Below are 17,927 nucleotides of genomic sequence, written 5' to 3' on the forward strand. Positions count from 1 at the left end.
CACGTGGAAGAGGCATCATTGCACACGTGGAAGAGGAATCATTGCACATGTGGAAGAGGCATCATTGCGCACGTGGGAGAGGCATCATTGTGCATGTGGCAGAGGCATCATTGCACACGTGGAAGAGGCATCATTGCACACGTGGAAGAGGCAGCATTTCACACGTGGAAGAGGCAGCATTGCACACGTGGAAAAGGCACTATTGCACATGTGGATGGGGCATTCATGCACATGTGGAAGAGGCATTATTGTACATGTGGATGAGGCATTACTGCGCATGTGGAAAATACCTCATTGCACATGTCGAAGAGGCATCTTTGCGCATGTGGAAGAGGCATCTTTGCGCATGTGGAAGAGGCATCATTGCACACGTGGAAGAGGCATCATTGCACATGTGGAAGAGACATTATTGCACATGTGGAAGATGCGTCATTGAACATGTGGATGAGGCATTATTGCGCATGTGAAAGAGGCATTCTTGCAGATGTGGAAGAGGCATCATTGAGCATGTGGAAGAGGCATTATTGCACACGTGGAAGAGGCATCATTGCACATGTGTAAGATGCGTCATTGAACATGTGGATGAGACATTATTGCACATGTGGAAGAGGCATCATTGCATATGCGGAAGAGGCATCATTGCGCACCTGGAAGAGGCATCATTGCGCATGTGAATGAGGCATTATTGCGCACGTGGAAGAGGCATCATTGCGCACGGGGAAGAGGCATCATTGCGCACGTGGAAGAGGCATCATTGCGCACGTGGAAGAGGCATCATTGCGCACGTGGAAGAGGCATCATTGCGCACGTGGAAGAGGCATCATTGCGCATGTGGAAGAGGCATCATTGCGCATGTGGAAGAGGCATTATTGCGCACGGGGAAGAGGCATCATTGCGCATGGGGAAGAGGCATCATTGCGCACGTGGAAGAGGCATCATTGCGCACATGGAAGAGGCATCATTGCGCATGTGGAAGAGGCATCATCGCGCATGTGGAAGAGGCATCATCGCGCATGTGGAAGAGGCATCATTGCGCATGTGGAAGAGGCATCATTGCGCATGTGGAAGAGGAATCATTGTGCATGCGGAAAAGGCATCATTGCGCATGTGGAAGAGGCATTATTGCACACGTGCAGGGCACATTATTGTACACGTGGAAGAGGCATCATTGCACACGTGGATGAGGCATCATTTCACACGTGGAAGAGGCATCATTGCACATGTGGAAGAGACATTATTGCACACATGGATGAGGCATCATTGCACATGTGGGAGAGGCATTATTGCACACATGGAGGAGGCATTATTGCACACATGGAGGAGGCATTACTGCACATGTGGAAGAGGCATCATTGCATATGCGGAAGAGGCATCATTGCATATGCGGAAGAGGCATCATTGCGCACCTGGAAGAGGCATCATTACACACGTGGAAGAAGCATCGTTGTAAATGGAAGGGCACGCTATTGTACATGTGGAAGAGGCATTATTGCACATGTGAAGGGCATGTTATTGCACATGTGGAAGAGGCATCATTGCACATGTGGAAGAAGCATCGTTGCACATGGAAGGGCACGCTATTGTACATGTGGAAGAGGCATTATTGCACATGTGAAGGGCATGTTATTGCACATGTGGATGAGGCATCATTGCACATGTGGGAGAGGCATCATTGCATATGTGGAGGAGGCATCATTGTACATGTGGAAGAGGCATCATTGCATATGTGGAAGAGGCATTATTGCACATGTGAAGGGCATGTTATTGCACATGTGGATGAGGCATCATTGCACATGTGGGAGAGGCATCATTGCACACGTGGAAGAGGCATTATTGCACATGTGGAGGAGGCATTACTGCACATGTGAAGGAGGCATCATTGCATATGTGGAGGAGGCATTATTGTACATGTGGAAGAAGCATCGTTGCACATGGAAGGGCACGCTATTGTACATGTGGAAGAGGCATTATTGCACATGTGAAGGGCATGTTATTGCACATGTGGATGAGGCATCATTGCATATGTGGGAGAGGCATCATTGCACATGTGGAGGAGGCATTACTGCACATGTGGAGGGCCCATTATTTCACATGGGGAAGGCCAATTTTTGCACATATACAGGGGGCCACTATTTCACATATGGAAGGGGGCATTATCGCACTTGTGGAGGGGACATTAGTGCACATGTGGAGGGGTATTGTCGCACATTATGAGGGGGCATTAGTCCATCAATCAAGGATTTGTAAAGCGTGGCAAATCACCTGTGATGCTCTCAAGGTGCTATAAAAACAAATCCTTGATTGACTAATGCCCCTCCAGATGTGCAGTAATTAGGGCACACATGGGGGACCATTATTACACAGTCATGCGATAATCAAGGGGTGTGTATCTTTCATGCAACCTTCACCCTACCTCCTGACCTAATGAGGGATTGCATGGTGGGAGGATGAGGAGCAGGAGGCCTCCACTGCCCACATTTCACGTGTGACTTTGAAGGAGGCCACAGCAGAGATGAGTGAAGAAAAAGTAGTTTATTCAGATATGAGGAGTCCACGACCACTCTGCTCCCACCTGAACGTCCGTCACCTCTGAGAAGCTCAACGAACCTTGGCGGAGGGACCAGTGCTGGAAGGTGGATGCATACTGAAGCCAAACAGGGAAGAAAACAGACCGGGTGCCAGTACAGCCTAGCTGGGAGCAGCTGCATGCATAATGCCTAATACACACTGCACAGTGGCCTGTCTTCCAGGGATGCGTCCACCGCTCATGGACCAGGGCCTGTCTGTACAGACATGTCCTGGCTGTGCCAAAGGGCAGCACGAAACGTTCTCATTCAGCTCTCCAAGGAAACTCTTTCTGAACCTCCAAACAACGGGCCTATTTACAAGCAAGGGCGGTGCAGCAAGTGGCTTTACCGCACTTCCCTGCGCCACAGGGAGAGGGCAGGAATGCGCTGTATTTACACAATACATTTCTGTCCTTTCTCCTGTGCTGGCGCATATTTTGCTGCCTAGCACCAACCCAGGTACCCTTGCACCATGCTGCACAAAACAATCCGGAGGCATCTTTCCCTTTCTCTGTGTTCTGAGAAAGAGGGAAAAAAGAGGAGAAATAAAGAGAGTTCTTCTTGTTGCACCTCCCCTGGGGAGCCGTAGAGGTTTGACTCATTCCCAGGTTTAAAGATTCTTGTAAAACTAGGAATGAGTCAAAATCCATGCGTAATCCATGGATTATGTGGGAAACCCAAAGAAACGCCCATGGAGTAAAGCAACGCAGCGGCTTGTGATGCGCTGCCTCACACCGTATCTACGAGGCCATGAACAGCCAGGCAGGGTGGCTCCGCGTGGCCTCGGAGATACAGGTCTGCAGTATTCACCGCTGGTGTGTCACAAGACTGGTGTCACACGGGGCTTGTACAGATGCCCCAACATCTGGAAGCATTAACTGTCCCCCTGTTGCACATTACAGTCAGCAGGACACACGTCCTTCTGACAGAGGCACCTCTGGCCCGAGGTGAAAGCCACACTTCACGTGGAGTTTCAAACGGGGCTTCACAGGGAGACATGTTACATGAACATGTTGTGCCACCCAAGGGTTTCTGAAACTAATCTAGGGAAAACATAAAACTTTCAAATACTGTACATGAGGGTGCACAGAAACCAACACACTCCCAACACTGCTAACCAAAAATAAAAACGGCCAGTTCAACCAAAGGCCAGGTGTCTTGATGTCTCATATCCGGGACAGACCGGCCCTGAACCCATGAGTGGCTGAGGAGCTGTGTACCTGCACCGCTGGATGCCCCAGTGGGTGCACAGAGATGGGTGTAACTTGTTCCTGTACGCAGGGCTGGGGAGACTACCCCTAGTGAGTAGAGTTTATTGTGAGACATAGTGAAACTCAACAAACCCCCAATTAGGAGATATTATGTCGGCGATTGAGGCAATCATACTGCGGGGTGGGCCGATATGACATGAAGACTGCTCCATTGATCTGTTCACTACTTACCTTCAGCTAGTTTGAGGTGGTCGCAACGGTGCCTCTTACAGCCACGTCAGCACAAGGTTCAAGCTCAAAGGGCAGTTTGAAAATGTACTGCTTGGGTTACACTCCTGCACCATAAGTCTGCCCCACCTATACGGGCACTACTTGTGCTCTCTATCACCGACTCATATCATGGTCTCATTGTTTCCTACAAGCCTCCACCCTCATCTAGTGAAAGGAGCAGGAGACCTAGTTTGGTGATGGGGGATTACATTCTGGACAGGTCTTGCCACACCTGGTGGACTGGGTGCGTCCAGTCGTGGTGTGAGGGGTTTGTCTGTAATCCCTTATGCATGAGTACAAAGCCCCTCTACATGGTGGACTGGGTCTGTCCAGTCCTGGAGTGAGGGGTTTGGCTATAGTCCCTTACCCACAAGTACAAAGCCCCTCTATATGGTGGACTGGGTGTGTCCAGTCCTAGAGTGAGGGTATAGTCTATAGTCCCTTATGCATGAGTAAAAAGCCCCCTTACATGGTGGACTGGGTCTGTCCAGTCCTGGAGTGAGGGGATAGTCTATAGTCCCTTATGCATGAGTACAAAGCCCCTCTACACAGTGAACTGGGTTTGTCTAGTCCTGGAGTGAGGGGGTTGTCTGTAATCTCCTATGCATGAGTACAAAGCCCCTCCACACGGTGGACTGGATCTGTCCAGTCCTGGAGTGAGTGGTTTGTCTATAGTTCCTTATGCATGAGTACAAGGCCGCTCTACATGGTGGCCTGGGTGTGTCCAATCGCGCCGTGATGGGTTTGTCTGTAATCCCTCAAGCATGAGTACAAAGCCCCCTTACATGGTGGACTGGGTCTGTCCAGTCCTGGAGTTAGGGGATTGTCTATAGTCCCTTAACCATGAGTACAAGGCCCCTCTACAGGGTGGACTGAGTCTGTCCAGTCCTGGAATGAGGGGTAATGTAATGTAATTCGAGATTTATAAAGCGCGTTCCTACTGAAAGAGCATCGAAGTGCTGGGAAGAAAGCACGTAGTAAAAAATAGATAGAGGATATGAAATAACAGAAATAATGAAGATAGAAAAACATCCAATAGAAGAAACTGAAACAAAACTAAATCAAAGACCCTGATCTTGATGTACCAAAAAAATTAACGAGGAAAGAGCCAAGTTTTCACCATTTTCCTAAATTTCATATAACCTGATTCTTGCCTAATATTCTGTGGGAGAGAGTTCCATCCTCTGGCTGCAGCTACTGTAAAAGCTTTGTCTCCCCATTTGGCTTTATGTGTGCGAGGGACCTGAATCAAGTGAGCTTGGGAAGACCTCAAGCTTCTTTTAGGTACATGCAGGAGGAGTCTGGAAGTCAGATACCGTGGTCCTATTCCATGAACTGCCTTAAAAGTAAGACAGAGCGACTTAAACTGGATACGCTATGCCACTGGTAACCAATGTAATTTCCTGAGACTCTCTCTAACTGATATACATCGTGGGAGATTAAGAACCGCTCTGACAGCGGAATTCTGAACTAATTGGAGTCTTTTTATCAGCCCCTTATCCAGATTAAGGAACAGTGCATTACAGTAGTCTATCTTGGTCATTACCAATGCCAGGATAGCAGATACTTTCCATTCATGTAACAGATAGGGGAAGATTTTTCTGAGCATTTTAATTGACCATAAACTGATGTTTACCACATGATTAATCTGTTTTTTTAAAAGACAGATGTTCGTCGAACAAGATGCCTAGGTTTTTAGTAACAGTAGTGGGCAGTTACCACAGTAGAGGGCCACCACCGTGAGTTCCATAAATTCTTTCCAGGTCCAAAACATAAAACTTCAGTTTTGGTGGCATTCATTTTTAGCCAATTGGTCTTCATCCATTTACTCACTTACACCATACAATTACTGAACCGATCTGCAACCTCCTCCCATGGCTGATTAATAGGAATAATAATCTGGGAGTCATCAGCATAGGAAGATGGAATGAAACCAAAAGTACGAATTAGACTAGCCAAAGGCACTACATACACATTAAACAATGTGGGGCTGAGGGAAGATCCCTGCGGAATCCCACATGGCAGAAGATAAGGTCTAGATTTGAAATCACCACAGCTAACTGTGGTCCATCTATTTGTAAGAAAAGACTTCAAAAGTTTAAGCGCCTTGTCCCTCAAACCCACATGATACAAACGGGACATTAATAGTGTGGGAGAGATAGTGTCGAAGGCAGCGGATAAATTTAAAAGAACCAAAACGGCCCCCTTGCCTTCATCAACCATCCTTCGAATAGTATCAGAGGATGAGATTAGGGCAGTTTCAGTGCTATGCCCTTTTCTGAACCCGTATTGGGAGATATCAAGAGCATCCGCTTTTGATAAAAACTCGATCAATTCAGAGTTAAAAAAAAATTCTAGAATCTTTGGCAAAAACTGGAGACGTGCTATTGGCCGCAAATTACTCATATCCTGATAATCCCCCTCTGTTTTTTTCTTGAGGGGTACTACTATCGTTTCTTTCCAGATAGATGGGTACTCCCCAGACATAGCTACCTCTTGGTAGATGGGGACCAACATCCGTGCCATTAAATCCGGAACCAAGTGAAAAATGGAAGGAGGACACGGATCCAGAGGGGAGCCCAATTTAATTTCAAGAATCTTCTTTTTAATAGTATCCATGGAATGGGGTTGGAAATATGACATTAGTGACTGGTCATCTGCTGTAGCACTCTCTGTTATCATGGGGGGTAATAGTTCAGGAATAATCTGGGTATCAAAGTTGCTATGTATTTGCAATATCTTATTTTCAAAATGAAAAGCAACTTTGTCACAGAAACCCTGAGAGTTTTCTAGACCAGCCGACTTCATGGGCACAGTTAGGGCCTTAATAGTCTTAAAAAGTTCCCTGGGGGCATTAATAGCCTCCTTTACTTTGGTAGTATAAAATTTAGATTTGGCCATAAATTGTGCTGCTTTATAAGCCTTTAAAGTGGACTTAAGGGCCACCCTTTCCACAGGTACTGGATTAAGTTTCCACCGTCTTTCCTGCTGTCAATACTTTGTTTGAAGGAGTTTGAGGTCTTTTGTAAACCAAGGGTGACCTGGTTTCTTCTGACTATTGGGCCTTCTAACTACGGGGGTACCATTTCTTCCATGGTCATTTCCACTCCTTTCAGAAAGCTGTCAATCAGGGGCAAGGCCATAGCTTTAGCCTTATCCCAACCAGCTTCTAAAGCTGGGCCTAATTCCTCTACTTTAACCTGTTTCCATAATCTGGCTACCTTGTTCGTTTCCACGTTAGCAGCCCCAACATTCTTTGAGGCGAGTTTACATTTCAGCAGATGATGATCCGTCCAACTCAACTGTATCATGGTTACATCCACCTGTTGAGTAGCTCGTGCCAACACCCCATCCAGAATATGCCCTGCAATATGGGTGGCGACGAGACTCTGGAGATCCAATCCAGGGCCTCCATGAAGTCAATGAATTCACGGATCTTAGGAGTTGACGTCTCATCAAGGTGCATGTTAAAATCGCCCAATATCACAGCTTTTGCAGACAGAACCATAGGTTCTATCAACTTAGGCCAAGACTGTAAAAAAATTTTAGTTGGTCCCGGTGGACGATATATCAACAGCCCCTCTAGTAGTACCCCACTGTTTTGAGAAATTGTAAATGTCATTGCCTCACATGAATCTGTCGAAGAACTAACGCATGTGCATGCCAACGTAGGCCTATAGATAATGGCCAGACCCCCCCTGTTCTGCGGTCTATCAAGTCTGTGGAAGGTAAAACCTGGTGGAGGCGACAATAAAGTCTGGGTCCGATTCCACTTTACCCCAGGTTTCAGTAATAAATAGACAATCAATCTGCCAATTATCAATCATTTCGCAGATTTCCTGTTTATGTTTGGGAAGGGACCTCGCATTTATTAAGGCATACTGAAACTGTAATTATGAAATGCCTTCTGTTTCATTTTTTCTCTCCCAACCCTGCCGGCCTAATGTCTTGGTTTCTTACCTTTGTTGCCTCTATAGGGACTTGAATAGCCCAATTACAGGTTTCACAGGCCCAAATAGCTCCACCCTTCCTTAAAGGCTTAGATACTACATTATTAGTGGGATTAGGCGATAGTTTACTGTAATCTTCCTCTCCCCCAGATACTGTACAGCTATGAAAAAGGGCAGCATTTCTGGCCCCGGGGCGCGGACGGGCGCAGACGGGCTTGCCTTTGGTGCGTCGCTGTGCGGTCGCTCGTTCCGGCACATTTATGCCTGCAGAAACAAGGCCCAGCCCAGAATCGGCTCCCTAACACTAGACCGCTAACTTGCGGTCCCAACAGGAAGGAGGGCTCTTACTGACCCTTACTTCCTGTTTAATACAAGTAAAAACGATTTCCACTCCCTCCACAGGCTATTTTAACTAAACTCCTCTTCCCCAAACCCCTAGAACATTAAAAATACTCAGAAATGACTTTTGCACAATTTAAAAAGCTAAATTTTAAAATAACACACATTGATTAAAAAACGATTTTCCTTATTTTTCTATTCTATTTTCCTCTTTCTATTAAAATACTAAAATTTAATACATCAAAGCCACAGTAGTTATAAAAAGCAGATGTCACCACACAAACCATAGAACAGCAAAAGCAAAAAAAAAATGCTTTCTTCTTTTGTCTGTAATCCGTTATGCATGAGTACAAAGCCCCTCTACACGGTGGACGAGGTCTGTCTAGTTGTGGCGTGAGGGGTTTGTCTGTAATCTCCTATGCATGAGTACAAAGCCCCTCTACATGGTGGACTGGGTGTGTCAAGTTGTGGTGTGAGCAGTGTGTCTGTAATCCCTTCTAAACTAGTACAAGGCCCCTCCACATGGTGAACCTCCTAGTCCTGGAGTGAGGGTTTTGTCTATAGTCCCTTGCCCACGTGTAAAAAGCCCCTTTACATGATGGACTGGGTCTGTCCAGTCTTGGAGTGAGGGGTTTGTCTGTAAACCCTTATGCAGGAGTACAAAGCCCCACTACATGGTGGACTGGGTCTGTTGCCCCACTACATGGTGGACTGGGTCTGTCCAGTCTTGGAGTGAGGGGTTTGTCTGTGAACCCTTATGCATGAGTACAAAGCCCCTCCACATGGTGGACTGGGTGTGTCCAGTCGTGGCGTGAGGGGATAGTCTATAGTCCCTTATGCATGTGTACAAAGCCCCCTTACATGGTGGACTGGGTCTGTCCAGTCCTGGAGTGAGGGGATAGTCTATAGTCCCTTATGCATGAGTACAAAGCCCCTCTACACAGTGAACTGGGTTTGTCTAGTCCTGGAGTGAGGGGGTTGTCGGTAATCAGTTATGCAGGAGTACAAAGCCCCTCTACATGGTGGACTGGGTCGGTCCAGTCCTAGAGTGTGGGGGGTTGTCTGTAATCTCCTATGCATGAGTACAAAGCCCCTCTACACGGTGGACTGGGTCTGTCCAGTCCTGGAGTGAAGGGTTTGTCTGTAATCCCTTATGCAGGAGTATGAAGCCCCTCCACAATGTGGACTGGGTGTGTCCAGTTGTGGTGTGAGGGGTTTGTCTATAGTCCCTTGAGCATGAGTACAAAGCCCCTCCACACGGTGGACTGGGTGTGTCCAGTCGTGGTGTGAGCGGTTTTCTATAGTCCGTTATGCATGAGTACAAAGTCCCTCTACACCATGGACTGGGTGTGTCCAGTCCTGGAGTGAGGGATTTGTCTATAGTCCCTTATGCATGAGTACAAAGCTCCCTCCACATGCTGGTGGTGTGCATGACCTATGTGGATTGCTTTACCTACAGTGTCCATAAAGACTGAACCTCCGCCTTGACCTGGGGCCACCGAGGAGAGATCCGCAGGTGGTGAATACCTGAAGACGTCAGATATTCAGCCAGCTCGTGGCCCTGGAATGACCACCATCCCAAGGACAGGTCCGGCCTGAGGAGCCACTCGCACCGCCCCCGGGACAGGTCCGGCCTGAGGAGCCCCTCACACCGCCCCCGGGATGGGTCTGGCCTGAGGAGCCCCTCACACCGCCCCCGGGACGGGTCTGGCCTGAGGAGCCCCTCACACCGCCCCCGGGACGGGTCTGGCCTGAGGAGCCCCTCGCACCGCCCCCGGGACGGGTCTGGCCTGAGGAGCCCCTCACACTGCCCCCGGGACGGGTCTGGCCTGAGGAGCCCTTTGCACCGCCCCGGTGATGGGTTCGGCCTGAGAAGCCCCTCGCACCGCCCCAGGGACAGATCTGGCCTGAGGAGCCCCTCGCACCGCCCCAGGGACAGGTCCGGCCTGAGGAGCCCTTGCATCGCCCCGAGGACAGGTCCAGCCTGAGGAGCCCCTCGCACCGCCCCGGGGACGGGTCCAGCCTGAGGAGCCCCTCGCACCACCCCGGGGACAGGTTCGGCCTGAGGAGCCCCTCACACCGCCCCCGGGATGGGTCTGGCCTGAGGAGCCCCTCACACCGCCCCCGGGACGGGTCTGGCCTGAGGAGCCCCTCGCACCGCCCCCGGGACGGGTCTGGCCTGAGGAGCCCCTCACACTGCCCCCGGGACGGGTCTGGCCTGAGGAGCCCTTTGCACCGCCCCGGTGATGGGTTCGGCCTGAGAAGCCCCTCGCACCGCCCCAGGGACAGATCTGGCCTGAGGAGCCCCTCGCACCGCCCCAGGGACAGGTCCGGCCTGAGGAGCCCTCGCATCGCCCCGAGGACAGGTCCAGCCTGAGGAGCCCCTCGCACCGCCCCGGGGACGGGTCCAGCCTGAGGAGCCCCTCGCACCACCCCGGGGACAGGTTCGGCCTGAGGAGCCCCTCGCACTGCCCCCGAGACAGGTTCGGCCTGAGGAGCCCCTCGCACTGCCCCCGGGACGGGTCTGGCCTGAGCAGCCTCTCGCACACGGGTCTGGCCTGAGGAGCCCCTCGCACTGCCCCCGGGACGAGCCCCTCACACTGCCCCCGGGACGGGTCTGGCCTGAGGAGCCCCTCGCACTGCCCCGGGGATGGGTCCGACCTGAGAAGCCCCTCGCACCGCCCCAGGGACAGATCTGGCCTGAGGAGCCCCTCGCACTGCCCCGGGGATGGGTCCGGCCTGAGGAGCCCCTCGCACCGCCCCTGGGACGGGTCCAGCCTGAGGAGCCCCTCGCACCGCCCCAGGGATGGGTCCGGCCTGAGGAGCCCTCGCACCGCCCCCAGGACAGATCCGGCCTGAGGAGCCCTCGCACCGCCCCCGGGACAGATCCGGCCTGAGGCGCCCCTCGCACCGCCCCCGGGACGGGTCCGGCCTGAGGAGCCAGTCGCACCATCCCAAGGACAGGTCTGGCCTGAGGAGCCACTCGCACCGCCCCAGGGACAGGTTCGGCCTGAGGAGCCACTCGCACCGCCCCCAGGATGGGTCTGGCCTGAGGAGCCCCTCGCACCGCCCCCGGGACGGGTCTGGCCTGAGGAGCCCCTCGCACCGCCCCCGGGACGGGTCTGGCCTGAGGAGCCCCTTGCACTGCCCCCGGGACGGGTCTGGCCTGAGCAGCCCTTTGCACCGCCCCGGTGATGGGTCCGGCCTGAAAAGCCCCTCGCACCGCCCCAGGGACAGATCTGGCCTGAGGAGCCCCTCGCACCATCCCAAGGACAGGTCCGGCCTGAGGAGCCCCTCGCACCGCCCCCGGGACGGGTCCAGCCTGAGGAGCCCCTCGCACCGCCCCGGGGACAGGTTCGGCCTGAGGAGCCCCTCGCACTGCCCCCGGGACGGGTCTGGCCTGAGAAGCCCCTCGCACAGCCCCCGGGACGGGTCTGGCCTGAGAAGCCTCTCGCACCGCCCCAAGGACAGGTCCAGCCTGAGGAGCCCCTCGCACCGCACCAGGGACAGGTCCGGCCTGAGGAGCCCCTCGCACCGCCCCAAGGACAGGTCCAGCCTGAGGAGCCACTCACACCGCCCCGGGGATGGGTCCGGCCTGAGGAGCCCCTCGCACAACCCCCGGGATGGGTCTGGCCTGAGGAGCCTCTCGCACAGCCCCTGGGACGGGTCTGGCCTGAGGAGCCCCTCGCACCGCCCCAAGGACAGGTCCAGCCTGAGGAGCCACTCACACCGCCCCGGGGATGGGTCCGGCCTGAGGAGCCCCTCGCACAACCCCCGGGATGGGTCTGGCCTGAGGAGCCTCTCGCACAGCCCCTGGGACGGGTCTGGCCTGAGGAGCCCCTCGCACCGCCCCCGGGACGGGTCTGGCCTGAGGAGCCCCTCACACTGCCCCCGGGACGGGTCTGGCCTGAGGAGCCCTTTGCACCGCCCCGGTGATGGGTTCGGCCTGAGAAGCCCCTCGCACCGCCCCAGGGACAGATCTGGCCTGAGGAGCCCCTCGCACCGCCCCAGGGACAGGTCCGGCCTGAGGAGCCCTCGCATCGCCCCGAGGACAGGTCCAGCCTGAGGAGCCCCTCGCACCGCCCCAGGGACAGGTCCGGCCTGAGGAGCCCTCGCATCGCCCCGAGGACAGGTCCAGCCTGAGGAGCCCCTCGCACCGCCCCGGGGACGGGTCCAGCCTGAGGAGCCCCTCGCACCACCCCGGGGACAGGTTCGGCCTGAGGAGCCCCTCACACCGCCCCGGGGATGGGTCCGGCCTGAGGAGCCCCTCGCACCGACAGGTCCGCTCACTACTCACCTTCAGCTCCTGTGGCACCGTGCCAGGCATGCCCTTACAACAGCTCGGTGATGCTCGGCCGAAACATCACCATGAGAGCGCACAGGGTGCCCCCGCCGCCCAAACCATATTGAGGCCCGCCCAGGCCACACACTGCAGTGGGTGGGACGGAGCCTGCACAAAAGCGGAGAGCAGGTGAAGCCCGACAGGTGTCAATGTGCGAGGCTCTCTGTTTCTAAGCACCTCACACCACTGCCTCCAGGACCTTCAGCCCTCCCAGAATTCAGAGGTACTCCCCTCCATCCCACCACACCGCTGTCACACTCCAGGACACCCAGGCCGTAGGCACAGACAGCAGGTGGACCCTTTTGCTCCTACATGTGTGAGGTGCTCTGCTTCCAAGCACCTCACACCACTGCCCCAGGACCTTCAGTCCCCCATGGGTTCATAGACGCTCTCTCTCCCACCCCACCACATCTGTCACACTCCAGGAGGACACATAGGCTGGAGGCACAGGGAGCAGGTGGACACTTGTGCTACATGTATGAATGTGTGAGGAGCTATGCTTCTAAGCACCTCACACCACTGCCTCCAGGGCCTCCTCCATCCCCGAGTTCAGAGGCCCTCCCTACACCCCACCATACCTCTGTCACACTCCAGGACGACACCCAGGCTATAGCCACTGCGAACAGGTGGACAGTTGTGCTACATGTGTGAATGTGTGAGGAGCTCTGCTTCTAAGCACCTCACACCATTGCCTCCTGGACTTCCACCATCCTGAGTTCAGAGGTGCTCAGAGGTGCTCCCCCCACCCCATTATACCTCTGTCACACTCCAGGAGGACACCCAGGCTGTAGGCACAGAGAGCAGGCGGACCCTTTTGCTCCTACATGTGTAACATGCGGGCGGTCTGTGTCTAAGCACCTCACACCACTGCCTCCAGGACCTCCTCCATCCCTGAGTTCACAGGCCCTCCCTAGACCCCACCATACCTCTGTCACACTCCAGGAGGACACCCAAGACCAAGAAACTAGATTCCTCTGGAAGAAAGAAAAAAAAACACCAAAGAACCCGACAGGATGAGAACAGAGGACCTGCTGCAACAGAAGAGGCTCCAAGACCCTTGCTTGCTGCACCAGAGTCCCGACAATCGCCGACGCGGAGGAGCTGACCTCTGGACCGACCTCAAAAGACCCCGAGGACCTCCAGGCTTTGCAAATAGCCCGGGATCTCCCTCCTGAGTGGAGGCACCACTCAAGAAACCAAGGAAACCTACAAGGAACCAGCAAACCGGTGAGGGACATTTCACCGACCGGATATCTCCGCAACCGGAGGTCGCAGTTGGACCCGACGACACACCAACGACAGCCAAGATGTAATTTCAAGTGTGCCAACTTTGGTGGCACAGTGCCCTCCTGCGGCAGCGTTATGCCAATACCGGTGCGGTGGGATAAAGACTGCATTTGCTGATACCACTTTTTCAATTGTGTGAACACATGAATGACTCTCTAAATTGTCATTAGATAATTATTTTTGATTTTCGAATTGACTTACAATTTTCTTTTAACAAATTTCTAAAAGTAATTGTCAGGGCTCTGGTTAGGCCCCTACAACTTAGAAAAAGTTTTAAAGTCTTTGCTTTAGTGGGTTATTCAAAAAAGGGGAATTCTAAATTCTAAACAGGTTCCAACTTTAATAAGATAAAAATGTCTGATACAGATTCAAACTGGAAAAAAGCTCCAAAACAGAGAAACCTAGGTTTCTGGTGGCCCACTATGAAAAGAATCATCCCCCAGGGGATATTGATGATGCATCTGAGGAGGATGAAGATGCTGAGGAGATGGGAGATGAGGGTAGCTCCTCTTCTCACAAGTGTTAAAGCATCCACAGGCACAGACCAGGAACTTTCCAGGCTGACCAAAAGACTGGCTTTAAAAAGTCAGCTTTTGGAGATAGAAAAGCAAAGAAAAGAGTTGGGCTTGGCGTCCATCTCTGGTGACAGCATCCAAGAGTTGAAAGAGAAATCTTTCAACATTAAACTCCCAAAAGGAGTTGTCCCTCCCTTCATTGAAGGGGATGATAAAGTGAAATGATTTTCTGCTTTTGAAAGCACCTGCATTGGGTGGGGAATTGAAAAGAAACACTGGGGCACACTGATATGGGAGTTATTCTCAAGAAAGAACAGGGATAGGCTCCTGATACTGAATGAGGCAGATTCTAAATCCTATGACCTCATGAAGGGTACCCTGATTGAGGGCTTTGGATTTACAACTGAAGAGTACAGAATAAAGTTCAGGGAGGCTCGAAAATCCCAGAGCCAAACCTGGGCTGACTTTGTGGACTATACAGTAAAAATGCTGGGTGGTTGGTTAGCTGGGAACAAGGTGCATGATTATGATGGGTTGTATAACTTATTTATGAAGGAGCATCTGTTGAGTGATTTTCCAATGATAGGCTTTATCAACTTCTGGTAGACCTGGGTCCACTTTCCCCTCAAGAGTTGGGAAGGAAGTCAGACCACTGGGTCAAAACAAGGGTGACCAAAACTACCACTGGTGGTGGAGACCACATGAAAGAGGCCAAAAAGCCCCCCCCTTTCTCCAACCCCCCCCCCCCCCCCCCCCCAAGGTAAAAATGGGAGCCAGAGTGAAAACAAAAAAGTCTTCTCAATGCCCCCAATAATCTTCACAGGAGGGAAGGCCCAAAGACTACTCACAGTCCAGGGGAGGGTACAAAGGGAAACACTTTGACCCCAGCAGGGCTTGGTGCAAAGACTGTAAAACAAAAGGGCTCCAAACTGGAGACTCTGGCTGTAAAAACAAGACAAATGCCTCTAGTCGACCTGCAGTAAATGCAGTTGCCACTATCTAGATTGGATCAGATGTGTGGCCTGACCATGTCAGTGTCCCCACAGAGGCAACCTTAGTCACTAAGGGTGGGGTAGATTTATCCTGTGCTGTTTGGCCAAGTAACATGAACAAATACAGGCAGCACCAGGGGAAAGAAAGAAGCTTTGAGGGATACAGGGGCTAGTATCACCATGGTATCTCAGCACCTGGTTCCCTCAACTCAGTTCCTGGTAGGGGAGTCTTATCCGGTCACCAATGCTGACAATGAGACCAAGTTCCACCCCATGGCTATGGTAAACTTTAAATGGGGAAGAGTAGCAGGGCAAAAAGAAGTGGTTGTGTCCTCATCCATCCCTGTAGATTGCCTACTTGGTAATGACCTGGAGCATTCCCCCTGGGCGCTGAGGTAGAGCTAAACACCCATGCAGCAATGCTTGAAATCCCTGAGTGGGCATGTGTCAAGACTAGGGTACAGAGCAGACTTCAGAGGGAAAAAGGGGAGTTGGATCCTCAAACAGTGGACCCGCCTCCAAAGAGAAAAGGCAGGAAGACTGGGGGACCAGCTTCCAAATAGATCCAAAAATAGGACCCCTCTTCTCAGGAGGAGGAGTCGCCCACCTTAGAGGGACCTGAGCCTGAAGAACTTGGGCCTTCCCAACCAGAGCTCTTAGGCCCAGGGGGACCTTCTAGGGGAGATCTGTGCTAGGGGCAAAGAGTGTGTCCCACTCTTGAAGGCCTGAAACAGCAAGCTACTCAGGAGGCAGGAAATGTCAGTGGTACCTACAGGGTTTACAGGGAGGAGGGGCTCCTGTACACTAAGGCCAGAGACCTCAAGCCTGCTGCAACCAGGAGGGTGGTAGTGCCCCAGAGGTTCAGAGAGTTTCTCCTCACTCTAGCCCATGACATTCCCCTAGCAGGGCATCTGGGCAACAATAAGACTTGGAGTAGATTAGTTAACCACTTCAATTGGCCAGGGATGTCACAAAAAGTGAGGGACTTTTGTCAGTTCTGTCCCATCTGCCAGGCCAGTGGCAAAGCAGGTGGGCACTTAAAGGTCCCCTTAGTACCACTGCCTGTGGATGGGGTTCCTTTTGAAAGAGTACGGGTTGATATTGTTGCCCCCCTTGACCGTCTAACAGCATCGGGACACTGAAATATCTTAGTGGTAGTGGATCATGCCACTACGTATCCTGAAGCTATTCCTCTCAGGACAAGCTTGCAGTTGCCAAAGCCCTCCTGGGTATCTTAAGCAGGGTTGGGTTCCCTAAGGAGGTAGTATCAGGCAGAGGGTCAAACTTTACGTCTGCATACTTAAAACACATGAGGCAGGAATGTAGAGTGACATATAAGTTCACTACCCCATACCATTCACAAACCAATGTGCTGGTAGAGAGATTCAACCAGACCCTAAAAAGATTGGATGGCTACCTGAAAAACTCAGAAGGAGATGGGATGTCCTTCTTCCTTACCTGCTGTTTGCCTACGGGGAAGTGCCACAAAAGGGAGTAGGTTTTTCTCCTTTTGAACTTTAGTTTGGTCACTCTGTTAGGGGACCACTAAGTCTTTTAAGGGAATTCTGGGAGAGACCTCTCAAAGAGCCCAAACAGGATGTTGTGGACTATGTGCTAGGCCTATGTTCTAGAATGGCTCAGTACATGGAGAAAGCCAGCAAAACTCTTCCGGCCAGCCAAGAGCTTCAAAAACCTTGATATGACCAAAAAAAGCTATGCTGGAGTTCCAACCGGGGCAGAAAGTTTGGGTGTTGGAGCCTGTTGTTCCACGGGCCCTCCAGGAAAAATGGTCTGGACCCTATCCCATTTTTCAAAGGAAAGGGGAGGTCACTTATCTATTGGACCTAGGCATTTGCAGGAACCCCAAGAGAATCATACATGCCAACTGCATAAAACCCTTCTATGACAGAGCTGATGTGACCATGCTCATGGTTACAGAGGAGGGACAGGAAGATGAGAGTGAACCTCTCCCCTCCTCTCCAGCATTACCCACGATGGTTCTGTAAATTGAGTGGTCTTGTCAGACACCCTCTCAGGACAACAGCAGACTGATTGCAGGAAAGTACTCAATCAGTATGCTGGGCTCTTTTCGCTAACCCCTGGGAAGACAAACTGGTGTACCCATGATGTGGACACTGGTGACAGCCTGTCTGTCAAAAACAACATTTACAGACAGTCTGACCATGTCAGAGAAAGCATAGAAGCTACAGTCAAGAAAATGTTGGATTTGGGTGTCACTGAGCCCTCAGAGAGCCCCTGGGCTAGCCCAGTAGTGCTAGTCCCCAAACCTCACTCCAAGAGTGACTAAGACAGAAATGAGGCTTTGTGTGGACTACAGAGGCCTCAACTAAGTGACCAAAACAGATGCACACCCAATCCCAAGAGCTGATGGGCTCATTGAAACTAGGGGCAGCCAAGTATCTGAGTACTTTTGATTTAACATCAGGGTACTGG

Source organism: Pleurodeles waltl, chromosome 3_1, assembly GCF_031143425.1.
Source record: "Pleurodeles waltl isolate 20211129_DDA chromosome 3_1, aPleWal1.hap1.20221129, whole genome shotgun sequence".
NCBI lineage: Eukaryota > Metazoa > Chordata > Amphibia > Caudata > Salamandridae > Pleurodeles > Pleurodeles waltl.